Here is a 23290-nt window from a genome sequence, read left to right on the forward strand (position 1 = left end):
TTTACCTGCCGGTGCCTCAGTGGGCTGATCTGCAAAATGGGAAAAACTTTGCAGGGGGCTTGTAAAATGGGAAAGTAGATTCAAAAGTCTGACTTCAAAGCTTCCAATCCCTTATGATACGAGTGTAAAGAACCAATATCATATTGAAGAACTTATTAGTCTTATTTCTAGTGGGCACAGTCATGGCATAATTCAGAGACTAGCAAGCCAACTAGTGGCTGAAGTGTAGGGACCATGACTAAGACTAGCTTGGAGAGACACTTAAAGGTATGGGGATATTACATTTCATTCCATTTAAAACCATATATTCCTCCATTATTTTACTGATTTAACAGATAAATAAAACTGGCTCATAAAGAACATCCAAATTGAAAAGGAACCAAGCATCTAAACCGTTTATTCTGTGCCCTTGCAAATGACCCTATCACCATACTAACAGGTTCACTCTCTGAGAATTTCGAAAACCCACTGTTTTAATGAAAAACAGGTACCATGTGATTCAGAAAATAAGAGTTTGAAATAGCCTCCAAGATCCCTTTCAGCCCTAATGCTTCTTAACCATCCTGTGCAAGGTGCTGCTGCCAGACCCCTGCACTTAGAACGGTTTCTGAGTTCCAAGATGCCTGCATCTGGGCGATCCTGCATGTGGCTTAGAGAGACTTGGGTTATGTTCTGTCTGTAACCATAGACTAAGCACTCCCTAGAGACATTGCCAAATGAAACAGGGACATTTCTAGATGAGCATTCCATTGGAGCCCCAAGCAGTTTAGTGAAAATCAAGGAGTGAAAAAAGCAAATTCGTCACTATGTGAAAAGGAAGATGTCACAAAATCACAAGACAGTAAAAATAAGGAAGTACCAAGACAGTTTACTCCCCTCCTGCACCTTTCTCCTGAGGGGCTTAAAGCATTTGAGGGACATCTTCCTTTTCATCATTGACTAGTGGCTTTAGCTTCCAGAACTGCAAATTTTCCCCTGCCCTCCTTTTAAAGGCAAGTGGAGTAGATCAAGCAGGAAGCACTTTGAAAACGACAAGGTCTATGGTGATCGCCATTTAGAGACAGAGCTGAGGTGGCCTTGACATTCATTCTACTCTCTGTGTTCCCCTGCTATACACACAAAAGAAAAGACAGGTCCACAGTGCAAGCCCAGAAGCCTGGGTGGAGATGCCAGCTCCGCTGTGTGTCCTTGAGCAAATTGGTTTACGCTTCTGGCTTTGAATCTTTTTTTTTTTTTTTTTTTCCTTTTATCAGCCACACTAATAGCACATGAAAGTTCCCAGGCTAGGGATCGAATCTGAGCCATGGCTGCCACCTACATTGCAGACCCTTAACCACCTGTACCACAGCAGGAACTCCTAGCTTTGAATCTTTTTTCATCGTTAATCTCAGACAGTAGACATGACCTCTAATTTCCCTTCCAGATCTGATATCTTAAAACACTAGGATTCCTCTGATCGTGCTGTGTTGACTTGTTAAGGACCAAGAACCATAAAGGGGGAAAACATAATCAGTGCCTCTGCTTCCTCACCTCTAGATGAGGATAATAACACCTACTTTGGAGGGTGGTTGGAAAGATTAGATATAACATACGCAAAGCTGCTAGCACAGTGCCTGGCACCCAGTAGGTGCCCCATAAACAGGGACATTTAAATCAACACCTAAAGATTTCCAGCCTCAGCCTCGGCCAGCCTGATGATATTCAGTATTTGCAGCCACAGGCCTCCTCACGGCTGGAGCCCATGGCCCCTGACTCTAAGTCCAAACTTTAGGACCATGTTTCAGGGTCTTCTACTTTACCCAGAAGCCACACAGAGAGGCTGTGAAGTTTTCTGTTCCCTTTGGCTAGAATCTCACGCTTTTGAGTGTCTGTTAGCTCCAGGTGTCTGTGGAAGAGCCCAAAGGAGACCTTTCTGAAGGACAACCACCTGCTCCACTACCTTGAGCCCACAGATGCTTCTCTACCCCCTGTGACTTCGGCAGAAAGGGTACAAGGGAACAGGAGCCTGAAGAAGGGTGCATGCTGTCTTTCTGGGTCTGCTCTGCCAAGCTGCGAACTTTTCAGTGTGATAAGCACCTGAGAAGGGTGAGTCTTCACAACAGCAATGTCAATGGCAGCACCATGCAGACTGAAAGCTGGAGAAATGTGTTTTGAAAGCTCGGACTCCCCACCCCCTCCGGAACCTGAGGGGAAAAAAAAAAAAAATCAGAAAATTCCACTTGCTTTTTTCTATTTAATGAGGTCGAACATTCTTAAGGAATGAAAAGCACAGCTCCGGCCTAGCTTTTAATTAGCTTCAGGAGCCCTTGTTTCAAACTAGCCTCGTTCCCAACGCTATTCTCTCTCAGCTCTGAATGAGATGGAAATTCAATTGCATTTGCCTTGTCAAGTCATAAGATGCTTCCCCCCCCCTCAAAGGTCACATGGGGAAAGACACTCAGTAGCCAGACAGACACTGCACTTTTTGACCCAGGCAGGACACCAGAGCTTTTAAAGGACAGTTAAAAGAACTCTAGTTTGGCTGAACTTGGTGAGGTTTTTTTGTTTGTTTTTATAAACCACCATGTGAACTTGGGCTGGTATCTCTATGTGTACAACAACAACAACAACAAAGGACTTTAGAGCCAAAGGGAACAGGATCAAATCCTGCCTCTTTGGCTAAGGGTCAAGGTAAGTTAATGAAGTACTCAAAGCTTCTGTGCCCTCATCTGTGAAGCAGAAATTGATATCTACCTTGCAGCATGACTGAAGAGGCCAAATGAGACATCATAAAGTATGAGCCCTGGACATCCTCAGCCCTCAATAAACATGGTTCCTCTTTCCACTCATCTGCATGGCAGAGTGAATCTCCAGCCACTTTGCCCATTTCCCTGGGTTAAAATTATGACCCAAAGGTCAGTGTTCACATCCCAGTCCTGCCCCTTACCTCCCATGCCGCTTTGGGCAAGTTCCAGGCCTTGAAGCTTCTTCATAGTGAAAGTGGGATAATACAAGTAGCTTCTCCATAGGATTACTGGAAGGACTAGCCGAGGTCATGTCCAAAAAGCCCTTGCCTAGTGCCTGGCACATGCAAGCATGCAATAAATATCAGCTAATAACAGCAGCGGCGGCATCTCAGAGTGCATTGTAAAATTTAAAAATCCTCTAAGACGGCCATCTCAAATCCTTTCTGGAAGGAATGTGCCAATGTTATCAGTGCTTATGTAAATGTAAGTGGTTATTATTTATGTAGGAGGACATTACTGAGTATGATGCAGGAAGAGAGAGAGAACAATATAGAGAAAGAAAAAATTTACGATGGGCTTCAAAGGAGAAAGAGGAGAAAATAACTTCTCACCCAGCACCGTAGAAGCAGCTTTATATACTAGCTCCACGTTGCCTGAGTGCAAAGCTCGCATCAATAGAGTCTTCTCCTGAGAAAGACAAAAAAGGAAAGGAAAAGAAAGGGGAAGTAAACTTTATTCTATTTCCTCTGAAATTAATCCTCACACTGTATTTATCCAACAGAATCTTATTAAACACCCACTCCAGGGGAGAGGCTGGGACTAGGGCGGCTCTGCCCTCGGGGAATCTGAGGTCTAATGAGGACCTTTAAACAAGTACATAAATAACTAATTAAGGTAGAAAGTGAAGTGTCATGAATCGTTATCTTCAACATTATCTGAAGTCATTTTTATGGAATTCCCTGTATTTAGTATATCATCCTTTTCTCTAAAATAATTTTGGATAATTTATAACATTAAAGAAGATATACAGTGAGGTATAAAAAGATAGAACTAGAAATTCTATCTTTTGCAAAAAGAAATGCAAAGCCTAATGTAATTGTTAGATTATGAAATTCAAATCTGAGCTTACTGGAAGTTAGGGCAAGATGGGAAACACATTTTTTTTCTTTTTAGGGCTGCACCCATGGCATATGGAGGTTCCCAGGCTAGGGGTCCAATCGGAGCTGCAGCTGCCAGCCTATGCCACAGCCACAGCAATGCCAGATTCTTAACCTACTGAGTGAGGCCAGGGATTGAACCCCCATCCTCAAGAATACTAGTCAAGTTCCTTACCACTAAGCCACAACAGGAACTTCCAGGAAAGACATTATTATAATTTAATATTTCTTAAATGCTAACACTCTATTGAGTGACATACAAAAAGCTAGGCAAAGCCTAACTCAATAATCTTGAATTTTCTGTTCATTTGAAAAATGCAAATGGTATGTCTGTCTGTGGAATTTTGAGACATTCATGTAAGCACTAACCATTATCAACCTTTAAGACCATTATGTTGGGAAAAATCCCTATGACTTATTAAAATATTTTGCTGTTCTTTATCATTTCTGCTAAGGCTGTTTCTCAGCTAGAATGCACTATTTCACTTCTTATGTATTTTTTTAAGTTTTATTGGATTATAATTGACTTAAAATGGTGTGTTAGTTTCAGGTGTACAGCAAAGTGAATCAGTTATACACTTCTTGTGTTTTGAAGAAAAAAAATATCTATACTTCATTTTATTTTATTTGCTTTTTAGGGCCACACCCATAGCATATGAAGGTTCCCAGGCTAGGGATCTAATCGGAGCTACAGCTGCTGCCCTGTGCCAGAGCCACGAGCAATGCCAGATCCAAGCCATGTCTGTGACCTACAACATAGCTCATGGCAACACCGGATCTTTAACCTGATGATCAAAGCCAGGAGTGGAACCTGCAACCTCATGGTTCCTAGTCGGATTCATTTCCGCTGTGCCACAACAGGAACTCCAAAAAAATATCTGTACTTTAAAATAAGGAGCAGTCTTCATATCCCTTATGCTAGACTTGCTAATCTTATTTTCAGTAAGATTTCACTGCCCCGGAGGGCTTTGATCTGTCACAGGTTTCTCTTGGGTTAATTGCTACTGTTCTCAAGTCATCCCCATGTAGACAGGTAGGTGGGAGTGAGTAGAATTAGCCAATTGCACAGAAAAATCAAAGACGTTTGCTTGCAAGGGTACCAACTTCTGAGAATTACCATGAATTTTGCATGCCACTGACTAAGAAAGGAAGGAAGGAAGTGACATCTTGAAGATCTTGAGCTAAGGCGGACTGCGGTGAAAAAACCAGCTGTTATTCTTCTTCTGGCTGGGTTCTGGCCTTTTGTAATGTCTTTTATGAATCTAGGAGAATTTCAACTTTAAAACCTGTTTTAAAAGCCAGGGTCTTGCCTTTCGTTTCTAACAGAATCCTTAAAAGGCTCCAGAGTTTGATTAACGAGGAAGAATTTCCTAATAAGAAGAAAAATAGAATAAAAGATGAACTATAAAGAAGAGGAGGGGCAGTTGCCCTAAGAGAAAGAAACAGGATTGCAAGAGGAGGGGGGAGACAGGGAAGGTGAGAAGACAGTGGTGTCTGACCACGTCTGGGCTCAGGCCCTGCAGCGCCCCCTGAAAGGCAGTGCTCAGCCTTCAACCAATTGAGAGAGAGCCTTGGTTGGGATAAGGCTGGACGGGGAGCCTGGTGACACGTGCCGGACAATCCCACACACATCTGTTTGATTTGGCACTGTTCACGGACCAGCTGCTGGCACTGAATCAGAAGGGGCAGCTGGGAGCGTTGGGCCAGGGGGGAGAGGATTATGCACAGTTGTTCCAAAAAGGGGAAAGGGGAGGAGGCTGGGAGGAATGAGGCTGAGAGAGGCCCAGGGGCACCAGGGGCAGGAAGCCCACAGCTGTGGTGGTGAGCATTGGAATTAGTCACCCTCTGCAGCAGGTGAAGGCACCAAGTCAGCGACATGGGATGTGGCCTCCATAGACACTCAGGCCCCAGGCCAGGTTTGGGGCTAAAGTGTCAGGAACACTTTTTCACTCTCCCCTTTGATCCATCTACTGTTCAACTAGCAGTGAGACTATCTGGAGACTTCCAATCCAGCCACCTTATTACTTCCCTCTTTTTTTCTACCAGATTCAACCTTTTGCTTTCTACCTCAGCCATTTTTTTTTTTCTTTCTAAGCTCACAAAGATGTACTGTCTCTGAGCTGCTAAGATCCTCCCAACAATCTAGCGAGAAAGCTGCAAAGACTAAGCCTGCCCACCTAACAGAGGCCCCAGGAAGTGTGAGCAGCATTCCTGAAGTCTCCTAGCTCCGCCAATGGAAGGACAGTTTGGGCAAATGTGGACTCTTCCACCTCAGCACCATTTGCACTGCCAAAAGTTGCTCTGGTTCAACCACGTGCCAAGAGGTTGGGTTGGTGAGTGGTGAACTGCACCAGGGAGAGCCATGTTATCATGTCATCTCAGTGTGAAGTCTCACACAAACATAAGTTCTTTGTTCACCATTTATTAGACACTATGTGCCGGAAACCATGCTGGTTCTCTCAAGCAGCTCACCGTGTGGGCCATTGCTTTCTAGGCCTCTATCCGGAGTCCATTACCTAAGGGAAGCCATTCAAGTTCGTGTGCAGGTTTGAAACTTTCACACATTCATTGTCTTTGCTTTTGAAAAAGTCCATTGCTGGCATCACATGTGACAAAAGAGGCTTGTCACCATCTTGCAGCTGAGCTTGGTTACTGGGTCTGCTCACTGAAACAGCAAGATCTGCTTACTTCAAGGACCCTCTTGGTACCCAGAGGGTAAAAAGTATGATATGGAATGACAAATATTCAACTTTAAAAATCTGAAAGACTTATTTCATAGGGTTTGCCCTAATAATATCTGTTTGGGTTCTGAAGAGTGCCTTAGGTTCAAGTCCTCCACTTGACACTTATTAGCAAGGTGACCTTTCCTCTCTATGTCTTAAAACAAAGATAGTAATAGAACCTACCTCATATGGTGGTTGTAGCAAATGAAAGCACCCATGGAATGGCATGGCCTTTGGCTACTAGTACCCAAGAGTGAAAAGGGAGGTTAGTCCTCCAAAGACAAGACATCCACATCATAACACCTTATCTTCAATCCCCTACTGGTTTTTCTTTCAATAATACCCTAATTTCCCACCTTGCACCACCACAATTCAACACACACAAATACCGAGAGTGAAGAGATACAATTGAACTCCCCTACTCAGGAAAGAAACTTCAGAACATCAACTATCTACAGATAAGAAATACCAGTGAAGTTAAATCTGATTTCTCAGTAACTTATTCCCACCCAGGCTTCCATTTCAAGCCAGCCCTGTGTGGAGTCCCTGGAGGCCTTTCAGTCTCTTTCAAACCAGGGCCTTCTTGATCCTCCACCCTGAAGAGTGGTCTTCTTCTGGTTTTCCCACTTTCCTCCTGGATCTCATCCTTAGGCTTTTATCTCTTTCCAGTTTCCAGACACTCTGTTCCATCCCTCTTCAATACCTCACTCGCCTAGATCTGCAACCCTAGGAGAACCGCACAGCTCCTCCCCCACCCACCCTCCATGTCTCACACCGTGCACAGCTCTGTAACAGCCTCAACTCTGTCTCTCAGTCATGCGGGGTCCTCAGTCATTCATTAATTAAACAGACGTTTCATTTTAAAAGTAGTTGCCATAGAAAGTATTACAGTTTTAAAGTACTGTGGATGACGCACCCCTCGTGGTGCAGCAGAAACAAATCCGACTAGGACCCATGAGGTTGTGGGTTCAATCTCTGGCCTTGCTCAGTGGCTTAAGGAACCCGTGGTGTAGGCCAGCAGATGTAGCTCCAATTCAACCCCTAGACTCGGAACTTCCATATGCCACAGGTACAGCCCTAAAAAAGCAAAATAAATAAATAAATAAATAATGTACTGTGGATACCATGTTGATATAAAGCATAGATACCCATAGGCATCCTACATACGGTCCTTTCTCAGAAGTCCTAACAGCCACAAAAAGGACTTAGTAAGTGATACCCTGTTCAAATGACACTTAGAAGGCTCCCAACTTAATAATTTTCAGGGGAGTTCCCATCGTGGCTCAGCAAAAATTAATCTGACTAGTATCCATGAGAACGCAGGTTCAATCCCTGGCCTTGCTCAGTGGGTTAAGGATCCAGCATTGCCGTGAACTGTGGTATAGGTTGCAGATGTGGCTGCGATCCCGAATTGCTGTGGCTGTGGCATAGGGTGGCAGCTACAGCTCCAATTCGATTGGACTCCTGGCCTGGGAACTTCCATACACCAAGGGTGTGGCCCTAAAATAATATTGATGATAATAATAATAATAGTAATGATGATGACAGTGATGATTTTCAGCCCCGCTCCAGGGTTGAGGGCCTTTGCTATGACCCAGCATCCAGTCCATCCCTCTCTGACCTTGAACCCTACATTCAAGGACTCATCCCTGATACTGCATCTCTAATTTCACCAGCGCCCTCATTCCTACAAAACTACACCCCACCCCCCACCCCAGGAATCAAGTCGGCCACTAGCAGCCACCTATCCTGTCCAGCATACATAGGAGCAGACCCTGCTCCTGGCCTCCCCTGGCCTGACTCCAGATTCGAATTCTCACTCCACCACTATCGCATGACCATCCATGTCATCTCTCTGGGCCTCAAATTCCTCAGGTGTAAAATAGAAATATGAATACCCTGACAGAGATACTGTGAGAATTAGTGAGAGTACAGGGAATCTGACCCCCCAGGACTGCTCGGTGAACAGCAGCCGGTTTTCTCTGGATGCTCATCCATTCTGGCTGGCTTGGTGCTGACTGCCTCCCGGCTGGTCACCTCCTGCCTGTCCTCAGGAGATGCTGGCACTGCCCACACCCACACCTACCTTGACACCTCCTCTGATCTCTGGGTTCCCTCCCCTCCCGCTCCTCTGAGCAAGTTCTACTGTGTCTGCTCTGCCTGCTGGCTGGCAGTGTGCGGAGGCATCTCCTACCAGCACACAAAGCTGATGTACAACCTCTCTTCTCAGCTCCACTGTCAGCCACTATCATGGTAGCTCAAGATGGGCCACTGTAGGACTATCTACACTACCCAAGTCAGCAAACACCCCCACAGGGCTCTTTCCCCTGAGAGTCTCTTGTTCAACAGCTACAGACCCACCCATGCAGATGCTTCATTCCTTCTGTACCTTCTCTGGGCCTGATCATCTGACCTGAATACTCATGCGCATTCCTTTTATAGGAGGCCCTCAGAAGTTTTCCTCTGCACACACAGTGGCCTTGAGTTTCAGTGAGAATGCTGCCAAAGTCTACAGAACAATTCTCAGCTTAGGAATGGAAATAGGACACCAGGAAACAAACAAAAAAAGTCTAACAAATATACATTAACCTCAGGATTAACCCCGGCACTAATGAGGTCTGGGCGGCACAGCCAGAGCGTTTTCTTCCTGCCTGGCTCCCTCTGGGTGACGCAGGCCCCAAGGGCCAAAGCCTTCCCCTGAACTCTGTGGTGGAAACCTTCCAGGCCCTCCGCAGCCGGGCCCCTCACACCACTCCATGAACACACCTGGCTTGGGAACGCTGTCTCTTAGCACAGAGGGTGTGGGAAAAAGTGACTTTTTCACAGGTGTCACAGGTGTCAAAGGAAAGCCTGACATTTCCTTTTTTCCTGTGAAGGCCCTAAACCACCCAAGTTTGCTACGGCGTTAGCATGAAGGGCTCAAATCCTGTCCCGGCTTGTGCATCTCAGAGGCCTGAGCAAGCACCTCGGTGGGGTTGGACTTGGATCAGCTGCACTGAGGACTACACTTGGAGCTGGTAATTATTCCTTAGTGCTGGGCACCCTTACCTTTACATCCCCTTGAAGAAAGACTCATTAAGCAAATAAAACAGGTGGGTGAGCAGGTGGGGTGGAGGGAGGGATCTTTTTTTTTTTTTTTTTTTTTTTTGAGGAAATGCCCTCTCACGGATTTTAGAGGGCAAACTACACCTGTTCTCATGGATTCCTACCTATCTTTGGTGACTACAGTGGGTCTCTTATGAACAGTTACTTTGTTCCTGCTTGTACTTGAAAGGAAAGGATTCCCACAGCCCAAATGGGAATACATGCCACCTTTCTCACCATTAAAGCTTAAATCCTCTCTCCTCCCTATGGGATCCATAAATTCTACCCATTCTCCTCTCTCCAGCATTCCAGAGCCCTGGAGAATGCAAAGCATCCCTCACAACCCCTCTTCCTCTGGGGTGCCCTCCCCTCAACTCGCTGCACACAGGCCACGTACTTGTTCTGACACTTTTCTTTTTTTTTTTTTTTTTTTTTGTCTTTTTGCCATTTCTTGGGCCGCTCCCGCAGCATATGGAGGTTCCCAGGCTAGGGGTCTAATTGGAGCTGTAGCTGCCAGCCTATGCCAGAGCCACAGCAACGCAGGATCTGAGCCGCGTCTTCGACCTACACCACCACTCACAGCAATGCCAGATCCTTAACCCACTGAGCAAGGCCAGGGATTGAACCCGCAACCTCATGGTTCCTAGTCGGATTCGTTAACCACTGTGCCACGACAGGAACTCCATGTTCTGACACTTTTCATAACAAGCATCCCAGGGACACCAACAGAGAGAGACAAATGTAGGGAAGGGGTGCCATTTCAGAATTCCTGCTTACGGTCTCCCCATCTGGGTCTCTGGCTCACACCGAAATGTGACGCAGGAACCCAGGATTCTAATAATTCTTCTTGGTCTCCTTATCTTCCCCTCTCGCCTCAGGGTGACCTCTCCAATGCCATCGGATTACTGCTCCTGTGCTTCTAGTAATGGCAGATGTCATGGCCTTAGTGAGGCCCTTTCTGACTTTCACTCAGGTGAAACTCAGACCCTCCCTGGGACCTGGGTGATGGTGTAACTGCCACCGGTTTGATGGGCCAATGAGAGAGTACAGATGGAGTGCCTGAAAGATGCCCAGTCAGAGCCCCTACATCTCTCCTCCCCGAGCCATTTTGCCCTACCAAAGAACGGCAGGGGTGACGTACTGATTAAACCTGACCTTGCGCAAGAACCTGAGTCAAAAGATTTTTTTCAAGGAAAGGATCTCAAATTGTGTTTTAGCTCCATTTTATGAGGAAAATCCACACACCTTTCTATTGCCCACCCCACTAGCCACAGCTTTTTGTCTGATGGCCAGATCCTTCCTTCCCTTTTGACATAGTAAAGTCAGGGTGTCTCAGACTGGACATCCAGATGACCTCTTGCTGTCCTTCCAAAACCTAGATTTGAGCCTCATCTGGATCAAGATGAAGAACTGCCATTATTTCCCCACCAGCTCTTTAGTTTTTGCCCTCTCTTTCCACACTTTTTCTTCTTGCCTTCCTCCCAAATTACCAAATGCACAAGTACTCCAAACCACAGAATTTAAGAAAAAAAATTCAGGGCCATTTCTCTCCTACTTTCTAGTGCAGATTAACTCAGGATCATTTCAGCTCTTCCGCTACAGAATTCTAATCCATGTAATAATACCTCGGAACTTATTTTATTTATTTTTGTCTTTTTAAGGCCACACCCACAACATATGGAGGTTCCCAGGCTAGGGGTCGAATTGGAGCTGCAGCTACCAACCTATACCACAGCCACAGCAACGCCAGATCCTTAACCCACCTGAGTGAGGCCAGGGATCAGACCCGAGTCCTCATGTATATTAGTGGGGTTCATTAACCACTGAGCCACGACGGGAACTCCCAGAACTTATTTTAAAATATTTATCAACATACACTTTTCACCAACTCTTAGTGTTCTTTAGAATTTACATGGCTTTTCTCTCCATTTAAGTCAGATATCTCCAATGCATATCTTTGGCATGTTAATATCAGATTACAGCACAGAGAGGACCAGGGGGCTGCTCTGTGCAAAGCCTAAGAGGTCATCGTATTAATCAATTGGATAGAAGATTAATATATTCATTCAACACACACTTACTAATCACTTAACCTGAACTCCTGCAGTGCTTGAGATCCAGGAGCATGTACTTGTGATGAGAATACTATCCGCATCTTCCACTTAGACCGCGAGGCCCTTCAGAAGACTCTGATCTCAGCTTGCCACTCCCTGTCTTAGGACATTGAGCAACTCCCCTCCCTCCTCTGGGCTTCAGGTTCCCCATTGTGGCAGGTGGGTAAACAGAGCATTCTAAATCCTTCAATTCACCTTCTTCAAACTCAGTTCAGAAGCATGGATTAAGCACAGAACATAAGAGCTACTAGACAAGTTCAAAAAAAGGAGGGATCAAGTGTTATTTCAAAGAAATCAGGTCATTGCTGAAGCTGGGCGATGGGCACCCAGAATTTCACCATACAGCTTGTCCACTTATGTGCATATTTGGAAATAGCCCTACTAAAAAGAAGAAAAACAAAGAGAAGGAAACCCAGCAGGCTTCACATAGCAGGTAGCTGCTGAGCAGAACTGCAGCATGGGTAGGATTTCAATGAACCGACACTGGGTCAGGGGCCATTCCAGGCTGGGGCACATCGTGAGCCAAAGCATTGAGACTGGAAAATATAAGACATTCACAAAGGACTGGGAGTGGTCATGTGTGGCTGCAGCTCAGGATGCAAGAGGGGCGGGGAGGGAACCCAGCTGGAAAGGTATCATGGAGTCAGAGCTGAAGGGTCTGGAGAAACAGAGTGTTAAACTCAATTCCAAGGGAAAGTGACTTCACTGGTTAAGCTCGAGTTGGCTCTACCCCTTGTCAGTCAGGCCCCGGGAGAAGGGCCTGTGGCAGAAACTGGCAGAGAAGGAGGCTGGCAGCACCACCAGGCTTGTTTCTTCACCAGGAAACAAGGTTTCCTGTAACTCAGACCCATGAATCAGCATTTCCTCTGTCAATAATACACAGCAAGAAAGGCAACAGCACCGGGCTGGGGGCAATGGAAGAAAGGAAGGAATATTCCATGACACGGCTAGGCTCTGTTCTCTTTTCCCCTCATGAAACACTCCTGATAAGCTCCCAAGTAACACTCGGGTTTCATAAGATAAGTTCCTCAGACAGCCTCACGGTAGCACATGAAAATTAAGTCCTACAGGACACCCAGCTCTCTTGTCATGTTATGAGTTTCTATCACTGTTGGTTAAGGAAGATCACGTTCAAATTCTTTCATTATGTGATAACTAAACATTAATATAACAGTATTTTATTCCTGCTGGGGTTTGAGTGTGTGTGCGATTTGCCTTTTAGTTTTTACACACCCCTGTGCAATATTTTGTTTGACTCTCGTGATAATCCTATAAGGTGCAAAGGGGACATTATACCTATTTCACAAGGGCAGATGCGCAGGCAGGGAGATGGAATGCTTCTTCCCCGGCAGATCTGTTTTAAAGATGCCAGAATTGATACCAACTCCTCAAACTCCATTCAGAGTTTCTTTTTTAAAAAAATTTAAGGCTATGCTCCATTTATAGTTATTATAAACGTTGGCTATATTCCCCCATGTTGTACGATATATATCTGTGTAACTTATTTTATATCTAATAGTTTGTACTTCTTAATTTCCTCCCCCTGACCCCTCTCGCCACTGGTAACCACTAGTTTGTTCTCTGTATCTGTGAATCTGATTCTTTTTTGTTATATTCACTCGTTTGTTTTATTTTTTAGATTCCACATATAAGTGATATCATACTGTATTTGTCTTTCTCTGTCAATTCAAGGTTCTTTTCAAGATCACAGACTTTTAATTAATTATATCAATTAACTGTTCATTTTAAATATATTTTACAAGTATTAAATTAATTAATACTATACTTAATTTATTTTTTTTATTTTATTTTAATTTTTGTGTGTGTGTCTTTTGTCCTTTTAGCGCCACATTCGCGGCATATAGAGGTTCCCAGGCTAGGGGTCCAATCGGAGCTGTAGCCACCAGCCTACGCCAGAGCCACAGCAACACCACATCTGAGCCGTGTCTGCAGCCTACACTACAGCTTATAACAACACTGGATTCTTAACCCACTGAGCAAGGCCAGGGATCAAACCCGCAACCTCATGATTCCTAGTTGGATTCTTTTTTGCTGTGCCACCACAGGAACTCCCAATCCTGTATTTAATTTAATATATATATTATATATACAGATGTCTTCCTAGCACCAGAAGAATTTCATTCACTCCCTCATCCCCATGATGCATTATGGACTGCCCACTACATGCCACGCTCTCTTCTAGGCACATTCAATAGTGACCAAAATGGACAAAAGTCCTGCCTTCCTAAAGCTTCCATTCTAATTGAGGCACTCGGACAGAGACTGAGATAAAAGTAAAATACAGAGTATGTTAGAGAGTTATACATGCCTTGAAAAATAAAGAAAATGAAGGTTAAGAAGCATTGGGGGGGCTGTGATATGATTTTACCTATGTTGTTCGGTGACCATCTCATTGAAACGTGATGTTTGAGTCAAGACCTGAGGAGGTAAACAATTAAGCCACGGGGACAAATGATGTTCAGGCTGGGGGAATGTCAGCAAAAAAAACAGCAAGTGCCAACACTCTGAGGCAGTACCTTCCTGGCATGCGTGTGAACTGAAGTTTGGCACTTGCCATCAGCCAAACATGATGGAGTAAAACATGAGCCAGTGCTGCTGCCAACCCACAGCGCCCCCCAAGGAGAGCTCAGGGTGGAGACCAGGAGTGAGGTACTCTATGCTCTGGGAAAACTGGAAAAATAGGTCCTCAGATAGTTAGATATTTTGGGGAGAAGATTTTATGATTCCACTCCTTGCATCTCCTCATATCTAGAAAAACATTAAAACCCTTCACAGTGATGTCTGCTCCTCGTGACTAGTAGTAACCTTCCTGAGACCAGCAACAAACTTCTGTAAAATGTGTGCCTGGCTGCAGGTACCTCCCCCTTCACCTTTATGACTTATATCTTGATAGACCCCCTTTCCTGTTTGGGGCAGTGTTTCAGAGCTGACCATAAAATACTGTTCTCTGGGCTGCAGTTAAGTGGACAAAACAAAAAATGTCCAGGCCATCTGGGAGAAGAGCCACTCCCAAGTGTGAGCCAGTGAGCCCTAGGGAACTCAGGAAAGAAACAAAGAAGACTGGCCCACAGCTGAGGTGCCTATCAAAGGAATGATTCCAGCAAGCCCACTACACCTGTACATCTTTTTCTGTTAATCTGGTTTTCTGTAAACCTTTTGTTCCTATTACCTTCCCTTTGTTGCAAAAATTCGTATATCCAATCTCCTTCTCACCTACTCAGAGCAGTTTCTCAGGACTACTTAAGATGCTGTCTCCTGAGCATAAGTCCTAATTTTGTCCAAATAAAACTTAACTCTCAACTTTCAGGTTGTGCTTCTTTTTTTTTTTTGGCTTTTTAGGGCCGAATCCATGGCATATGGAGGTTTCCAGGCTAATATTCCAATCAGAGCTATAGCCGCCGGCCTATGCCACAGCAGTAGCAATGCCAGATCCAAGCTACATCTGCAACCTACACCACAGCTCATCCCAACACCAGATCCTCAACCTACTAAGCAAGGCCAGGGATTGAACCTGCAACCCCAATGGCTCCTAGTTGGATTTGTTTCTGCTGTGCCACGACAGAAACTCTGAAGTTGTGAATTTTTTAAGTTGACATGTATAAGGAATAGTAAGGAGTCAGGTGTGGCAGGATGGGAGGAACAAGGTGGGAGGGGGAGGCAGTAGGGAGTTGAGGTTGGGGACACACCATGGAGGCCATTATATAGACTTGGCATTGATTTGGAGAATCTGCTATCATTCACGCAGAACCAAACCAAACCAGCCATACAAAAAAGATGAAATAAAACTAATCAAAGAAGTAAAATGCAGAATAAAATGATAAGAACAATAACAAATGCATGTAAAGTGTATTAAAGTTAGGTAAGGGGAATTCCCGTTGTGGCACAGTGGAAACAAATCCTACTAGGAATCATGAGGTTGCAGGTTCAATCCCTGGCCTTGCTCAGTGGGTTAAGGATCCAGGGTTGCCATGAGCTGTGATGTAGATCACAGACGGGGCTCAGATCTGGTGTTGCTGTGGCTATGGTGAAGGCCGGCAGCTACAGCTACAATTGGACCCTTAGCCTGGGAACATCCATATGCCATGGGTGTGAACCTAAAAAATTAAATAAATAAATAAATAAATAAATAAGTTAGGTAAGGAAGAGATGGAAAGAAAAAGTGAGAGGCACAAGGAAAGAAAGAAGTGACCATATTCTGTTTGTTTGCTCCCTCACCCTTTCTCTCTCTCTCAGACCTGGAAACTTGATCCAGGATCCAAATCATTTGCCATGGCCTCTTCCTGGGGGAACCATGCAGCAGCAAAGTCAGGTAGAGGAGAAATTTATTACCACAAGCCCGGACTTGTGCCCCAGATCCAAGTTAGTTCCCATTGAGCTGGGCCGCTAGACCTCGGCAGCTTCCTCATGCTCAGTTCAACTCCCTCCCCCAAAGCCTTCTTCCCCCAGGCCTTCCCAGGAGAGTCACCTTCTAAGTAGAGCCCCCTCCCAAGCAACAGAGAGAACATCCAAGCTATCAGCTCGGCCCTGCAAAATTCCCTCCCTGACTCATGAGTCCATAACACCCTTGCTTTTGACCCTGACTCATCCTTGAGGGTGGAGTGTGTGTGGGGCATGGACATGGGTGTGAAGAAGGGAGAGAGGAGGACCTCCCAGTCCCTCTAGAAGTCAACGTTCCCTCACTTTTTGTTCTTTCTCTTTATTAATCCTATAGGCTTAGCAGGCAAGCTCATATTCAATTCATGCCCACTCTGCTTCCACCACCACCTCTTTAGTGCGGATTGGAAGGTTTTAGGAAATTTCTTTTCCAAGCTTGGACTCTAAGACCAGTGTGAGGCCAGTTTGGCCCCTCAAAGCCTTTCCTGTGTGTCTCTTTGATTTGCCTCCAGAGGTCACTGAAATAGATTAGAACAGGATGATACTCCAAGTCAACAATGGACACTAGGTGGAGAAGTTATCACCCTTCTCTTCAACAAGTAAGTGAGAAAACAAGAGAGATGCTGTCACTCCAGAGTCATATGAGCAGCCCCAGTCCATCCCCGCCCCCACGAAACAATCCCCATCACCATCAGCATTGTAGTTTGGGTCTGCTCTAAATTGCTTTTCTTTTTTTGGGGGGGAAGGGGCTGAACCCACTGCATTTGGAATTTCCCAGGCTAGGGGTCCATTTGGAGCTATAGCTGCGGGCTACACCACAGCCACAGCAACACAGGATCTGAGCCGCATCTGTGATCTACACCATAGCTCACGGCCACACCAGATCCTTAACCCACTGAGCAAGGCCAGGGATTGAACCCGCAACCTCATGTTTACTTGTTTCCACTGCACCACAAAGGGAACTCCTTGAACTATTTTTTAAATTAATTTTATGTGTAGGTACTTACAGATTCATATGTAGGTATAAAATATAATACAAAGAGAGTCTGTGTACCTTTACCCTCAATATCAGAATCAACATATTAATGTTGCTAAGTCAAGATGGAGAATATTTCCTTCACCCCAAAGATCTCTCATGTTTCTCCTTTATGCACAAACACAATTCTCTTCCCTTCCTACTCCTGCCTCAATCCCTGGTCACCACCATTCTGCTCTCCATTTCTAAAATTTTGCCAATTAGGAATGGATTTATACCATATGTAACCTTTTGGGATTTGCTTTTTCATATCAGGATAATTTCTATCAGGAGATTCATCCAAACTGTTTATCCATCAAATTAGTTCCTTTTCATTATTGGGTAGTATTCCATGTATGAATGTACCAGTTTATTCTCCCATTGAAAGCATTTAAGTTGTTTCCAGTTTACAGCAGTTGTGAATGTTGGCTATAAACACTCATGAACAGGATTTTGTGTGAGTGTAAATCTCTATCTCTCTGAGATAAATGCTCAGGAGTACAATTGCTAGTGCATGGTGTTGCATGTTTACTTCTTTTTAAAAGACACTGCCAAACTCTTTTCCAGAGAGACGATATCATTTTACATTCCTACAAGCAATATATGAGAGAACCAGTTTCTCTGCATACTTACTAGCACTTTGGGTTGCTATTTTTTATTTCAGCCACTCTGTTAGGTGTACAGTGATGTCTCGTGTTTTTAATTTGCATTTTCCTGATCCCTAATGATGTTGGACTATCTTTCTATGTGTTCAGTTGTCATCTGTGCATATTCCTTAGTAAAATGTCCCTTCATATATTTTGTTGATATAATATTAGGTTGTTTTTTAATTGCTGAATTTTGGGAGGTCTATGTATATTCTAGGTATTAGTTTTTTGACAGATAAGCGATTCCCAAATATTTTCTCCCCAGTTAGTAGCTTGTGTTTTAATCCTATTAACAGGGACTTTTGAAGAGTAAAAGATTCAATTGTGATGAAATCTTACTGATCAATTTTTTTTTTCTTTTAGGGATTATGCTTTTGGTATCAAGTCTAAGAACATTTTGCCTAGTTCTAGGTCCTGGAGATTTCCTTCTATATTTTTCCTCAAAGTTTTATGGCTTCATGCTTTGCATTTAAGCTCATGATCTATTTTGAGTTAATTTTCATACGAGGCGTGAGTCTTAAGATCAAGATCTATTCCTTTGTTTGTTTCTTTGTTTGTTTTCGCCTATGGATGGATGTCCAATTACTCCAGCTTCATTTGTTGAAAAGACTGTCTTTCCATCGTTGAACTGCTTTTGCACCTTTGTCAAAAACAGATGGGCATATTTGTGTGAGTCTATTTCTGGACTCTCTATTCTCTTCTATTGATCTGCGTGTCTATCTTGCTGCAAATACCACATAACCTTACTTACTGTAGCTGTATAATATGTCTTAAAATCAGATGGACAAATTTCTTTTATTTCTTTCTTCTTTTTCAAAATCGTTTTAACTATTTGGGGTCCTTTGCCTTTCCACGTAAATTTTAAAATAATTTCATTGGTATCTACCAAAAATCTTTCTATGATTTTTGAGAGGAATTGCGACAAATCTACACATCAGTTTGAGGAAAACTGATATCTCTACTAGTGTGATAGACAAAATAACGGTCCCTCAAAGATTTCTGCTTCCTGATCTTTGGAAATTGTGAATGTGTCACTTTTTGTGGCAAAAGGGGCTTTGTTTATGTGATAAGCTAAGGACCTGGAGATGGGGAGGATACTGTGGACTATCCAGGCTGAGCAAACATCATCACAAGGTCCTCTTATGTAAGGGGGCATCAGAGGAAGAGAGATACGACAACTCAGAGATGAGAAAGAGAGTAGAGGGTACTGCGCTGCTGGCTTTGAAGACAGACGGAAAAGTCATACATCAGGGAATGTAGGTGACTTCTAGAAGCTGAAAAGGCAAGAAAGCAGATTCTCCCCTCAGGGCCTTCAGAAGGAACCAGCTCTGAGCACTTTGACTTTAGTCCTTTAAGACCCAGTATCAAACTTCAGAGATCCATAGCTAGAAGAAAATTAATTTGCACTGTTTTAAGCCACTAAGTTTGCTGTAATTTGTTACAGCTGAAGTAAGAAGCTAATACAATTATGTTGTCTTCCAAATAATAAACAGAAATTATATGTCTCTCTCCTTATATCTCCTTTCGTTTCTTTCTTCTGCTGTTTAGAGCTTTCGGCCTGCAAATACTGACATGTTTTGATACATTTATATCTAAGTTTTTCATTTTTTGAGCAATAGTAAGTCCATTGCTAGTATATAAAAATACAATTGATTTAATTTTTGTGTTTATTTTGCATCCTGCAGCTTTGTTGAGTTCACTTATTAATTATAAGAATTTTGTTTGTTTGTTTTAGGTTCTTTGTAATCTTTTTTTTTTTTTTTAATTTTAGGGCCACACCTGCAGTATATGAAAGATTCCAGGCTAGGGGGGCAGATTGGAGTGGCAGCTGCAGGCCTACACCACAGCAACACCAAATCTGAGCCACATCTGCAACTTATGCCAAAACTTGCTACAATGCTGGATCCTTAACCCACTGAGCGAGGCCAGGGATCAAACCAACATCCTCACATAGACTTACGTTAAGCTCTTAACACAGGGAGCCACAACAGGGACTCCCCTTTTAACTTTTTTATGTAGATATTCATGCCATCTATAAATAGAGGCAGTTTTATTTCTTTTTTGCTGATATTTATTCCTTTTCTTCTCTTTTCTTAACTTATTGCTTTGGATAGAACTCCCAACACTGTAGATAACAGAGGCGATGGTGAATATCCTTGCCTCATTCCTGATCTAAGGGGGAAAGTATTCAGTCGTTACCATTAAGCATCATAGCTGTTGGGTTTTCATAAATACCTTTATCAAGTTGAGGAGGTTTTCCTCTAATCCAATATTTCTGAGAGTTTTTTTTTTTTTTTATCATGAATGAGTGTTGAATTTGACCAATTGCTTTTTCTGCATTAACAGATATGATCATTTGGCTTTTCTTCTTAAGATAATTAATATGATGAATTAACATTAATTGATTATTTAATATTGAACCAGGCTTGTTTCTCTGGTCATGGTGTATAATTCTTTTCATAATTGAAAAATTCTAGTTTATTTTTTTCTATTTTGTTCCATTCCAGTTTTGGTTTGGGGGGGGTTTAAGATATTTTTTCTGCATTCTTGGGGAATTTTTTTTTAAGATTTTGTATCATATTCATGGGGAATTTTTTTTAAGATCTTGTTTCTATATTCACTGGGAATGTTTATAATTTTCTTTATTTGTATTGTTTGTTGTTTTAATATCAGGATGATACTATTTTTATAAAATAAATTGAGAATTGTTTCTTTCTCTTCTGTTTTCTAGTTGATGCATAAAGTTGGTGTTAACTCTTCCTTAAATGTTGGAAAGAACTCTTCAGTGAAACCATCTGGAACTGGAGATTCTATTTTCAAAAGTTTTTAAAATTATGAAGTCAATTTCTGTAATAATAGAGGACTATTTAAATTGTCTATATTATATTGGGTAAATTGTGGTAGCCTTCAAGGAATTGGTTTGTTTCATCCAAGTTGTGAAATTTTTGTATGTAGAGATATTGTGTCTGTCTGGTGTTTAAAGTCTTCTCTAACTCTAGTCCATCTCCTCAGTCTCTGCATCCTCCCTTCTGCAGGCTCCATGAATCTCAGGGAATTAGGATCTCAATAAACTGGATTCTCCTCTGAGATTCATGCACACTCTGTGTTTTCTCACTGCCTCATCTTACTCTTGCCTTTCTCTACATCTGGAATACACCAAAACCTCAAAATAATTTTTCTCCTCATTCAAGACCACTCAAAAACTGCAACTTATCTTTCCTATTTCCCTTGACCTCTTGTGGTCTATCTTATCTGTGGCAGTGCTGTGGTGTGAACTGGATAGTACCTTGTATAGAAGTTACTTATGAATAAGAACTTATGTCCCCTACTAGACTGTGAAGGATGAAACCCTGTGTGATTTTTCTTGGCCTTTTCCATAGGCCTCAGCACAGAGTATGGCACAAAATAATGCATGAAAGGATCTGAGGAATTAATTCACCTGGGCCCTTGCATAATAGTTCATCCAGGAAGTATCTTTGACTCCCTTTCTTCAAATGTTTAGGGAACTCTTTTTTCAAGATCTGCTCTTGAAACAGGGATTGATTAGCATCTGAAGGGAACTGGTTCCTTGAAGAGTTAACAGGAAATCACCACTATCCCAGACTCAAGGGAAAGATTTCCTATGGCATTCTGAGCTGTAAAAACTATCTCACAAAAATATAGATTCATTGTGAAGAAATGGGACACAACCAGGATCTGGAAATATACCAATTTATAGAAAGAACACCTTCTCCCAACACCCAAATTAGTAGCTCAAATTCTTAGCATCACCATACTAAATGGAGACACATTAAGGAAGCAAGTGGAAAAGTGATCTCCATTTCTTCCCAGCTCTGCAGGCATCTGTATCCAACAATATCTTTGACATTGACTTTATATCAAGAGGCTGGAATGAATATTCTCCAGGTAATCCTCCCACCATCCCCCAAATAGGAGAAGGTGAAGTAGCTGGGAAGGGAGCCAAAGAAAGTAGGGAAAATAGGAAACATTTTCCACCTGATGATGCTCGAGAACCACCTCCTTCTTGGTGATTCCATTGTCCCTCTTGTAGTCTGAGCCTCTTTGCCTCCCACCATGCCTGCTACTATAGGCTTTATATGGTCTCCCAGCCTGTGTGTTTACCTGCATCATTCCATCCTAAACACACACACCAAAAAAGATCTCCTTATAACCTAAGTCTGATTATTCCATCTGTATTTTCAAAGGAAGCTTCATAATTCCCTGTTGTATAGGAATAATGTTGACATGCCTTCATCAGGCATTCAAAGCCCTCTTCATGTTATAACTTCATCTCCCAAAATCCCAGTTACACACCAAGCAGGCAAAAGCAGAAGGAAAGAACCTAGAATTTTTAATCAGATCTGAGTTCAAATCTAGCTCAGTTTTGTAACAGTTTCATGATCCTGGGGAACTTATTTCACCTTGATGAGCTTCAGTTTCTTAGCAAAAAAAAAAAAATTGTTTGGAGAATAATAATAACTCAAAGGGTTGTTTTGAGAAATAAATGAGGTCATGCGTGTAAAGTACATAGCACATAATAGGTACTCCATAAATGGTAGCTATTTTTACCATACTGAGGCACATTGAGCAACTTCCTTATTCCACAACACCCCTAGGTCTTTTCTCAGGCCTACTGCTCCTGGCAAGGTTATCAAATGCCCTTTGCTCAAGGAGTAGGAGGAGGTTCTATCTGAGAATGAAGAGTTAGGGGTGAGAGAGCACTCTCATAAGGTGCTGCCCATTGTTAGAAAGAAACAATGAACAGAGCTCCCAGAGGGGCAGTGTGAAGCCCAGATGACAGAGCAGGTCAGAAATTCAGAATGGCAGGGCAGCAGTCTCAGCATCTGATTTTCTTCCCTGAGCATCAGAACAAGTCCAGGCCTGCCTTTCCACAGCTGATAAGGACACATGTCCCATCTCTACAAGAAGATGAATCATCTGTGTGTCTTTAATAGAGACTTTTTCAAATGTTCTGTCCAACACAGAGAAGAGGCTAGTGTGGGCAACCCACCTTGGGGTTTAAATCTGAAGTCTGTTTACTATGGCTTGTAGAACAATCACACCCGTTACGTATGTGTGCTCTTATGAGGAGTTCAAGGAAAGAGTGTCAAGAGACCCACCTCATAAGTACGTTTATTATTACCTCCGCTGTTCAGGCCACACAAAATAAATGGCTGGCATTTCCAGAAATTGCTATCGATTTAACAGCAGATTTTACAAGGCCAATCAATAACAGTTTCCTCCATACCCCTCTCCCCCAGTGTATATTTATTCGTGATCAAGCTTTCTGTTCCTCCTGTGCTTTCTAGTGCTTGTAATTGGTCCAGAATAAATAGATGATTTCATCTTTTTCCAGGAAAAAAAAAAAAAAAAAAAGAGGAGAGGTTAAAAAAAAAAAAACCTCTGCGATTAAAAATATCTCCTTTTCC

General features: G+C 43.0%; 1 long non-coding RNA gene across 1 annotated transcript in view; it reads right to left on the reverse strand.

Annotated features, from left to right (window-relative positions):
• LOC146397662 (uncharacterized) overlaps positions 1-14439 on the reverse strand; it is an 81276-nt gene extending 66837 nt beyond the window's left edge. Inside the window, exons 1-3 of the long non-coding RNA XR_014822657.1 lie at positions 14194-14439; positions 3338-3413; positions 2077-2183 (exon numbers count right to left, since the gene is read on the reverse strand). This is a non-coding gene — a long non-coding RNA (uncharacterized LOC146397662). The remainder of the gene's footprint in view (positions 1-2076; positions 2184-3337; positions 3414-14193) is intronic.
• Positions 14440-23290: the final 8851 nt, after the last annotated feature.

Source organism: Sus scrofa, chromosome 13, assembly GCF_054392235.1.
Source record: "Sus scrofa isolate SSC_HxYL_T2T_F1_AM1 chromosome 13, Sscrofa_HxYL_maternal_Yorkshire_Landrace_v2.0, whole genome shotgun sequence".
NCBI lineage: Eukaryota > Metazoa > Chordata > Mammalia > Artiodactyla > Suidae > Sus > Sus scrofa.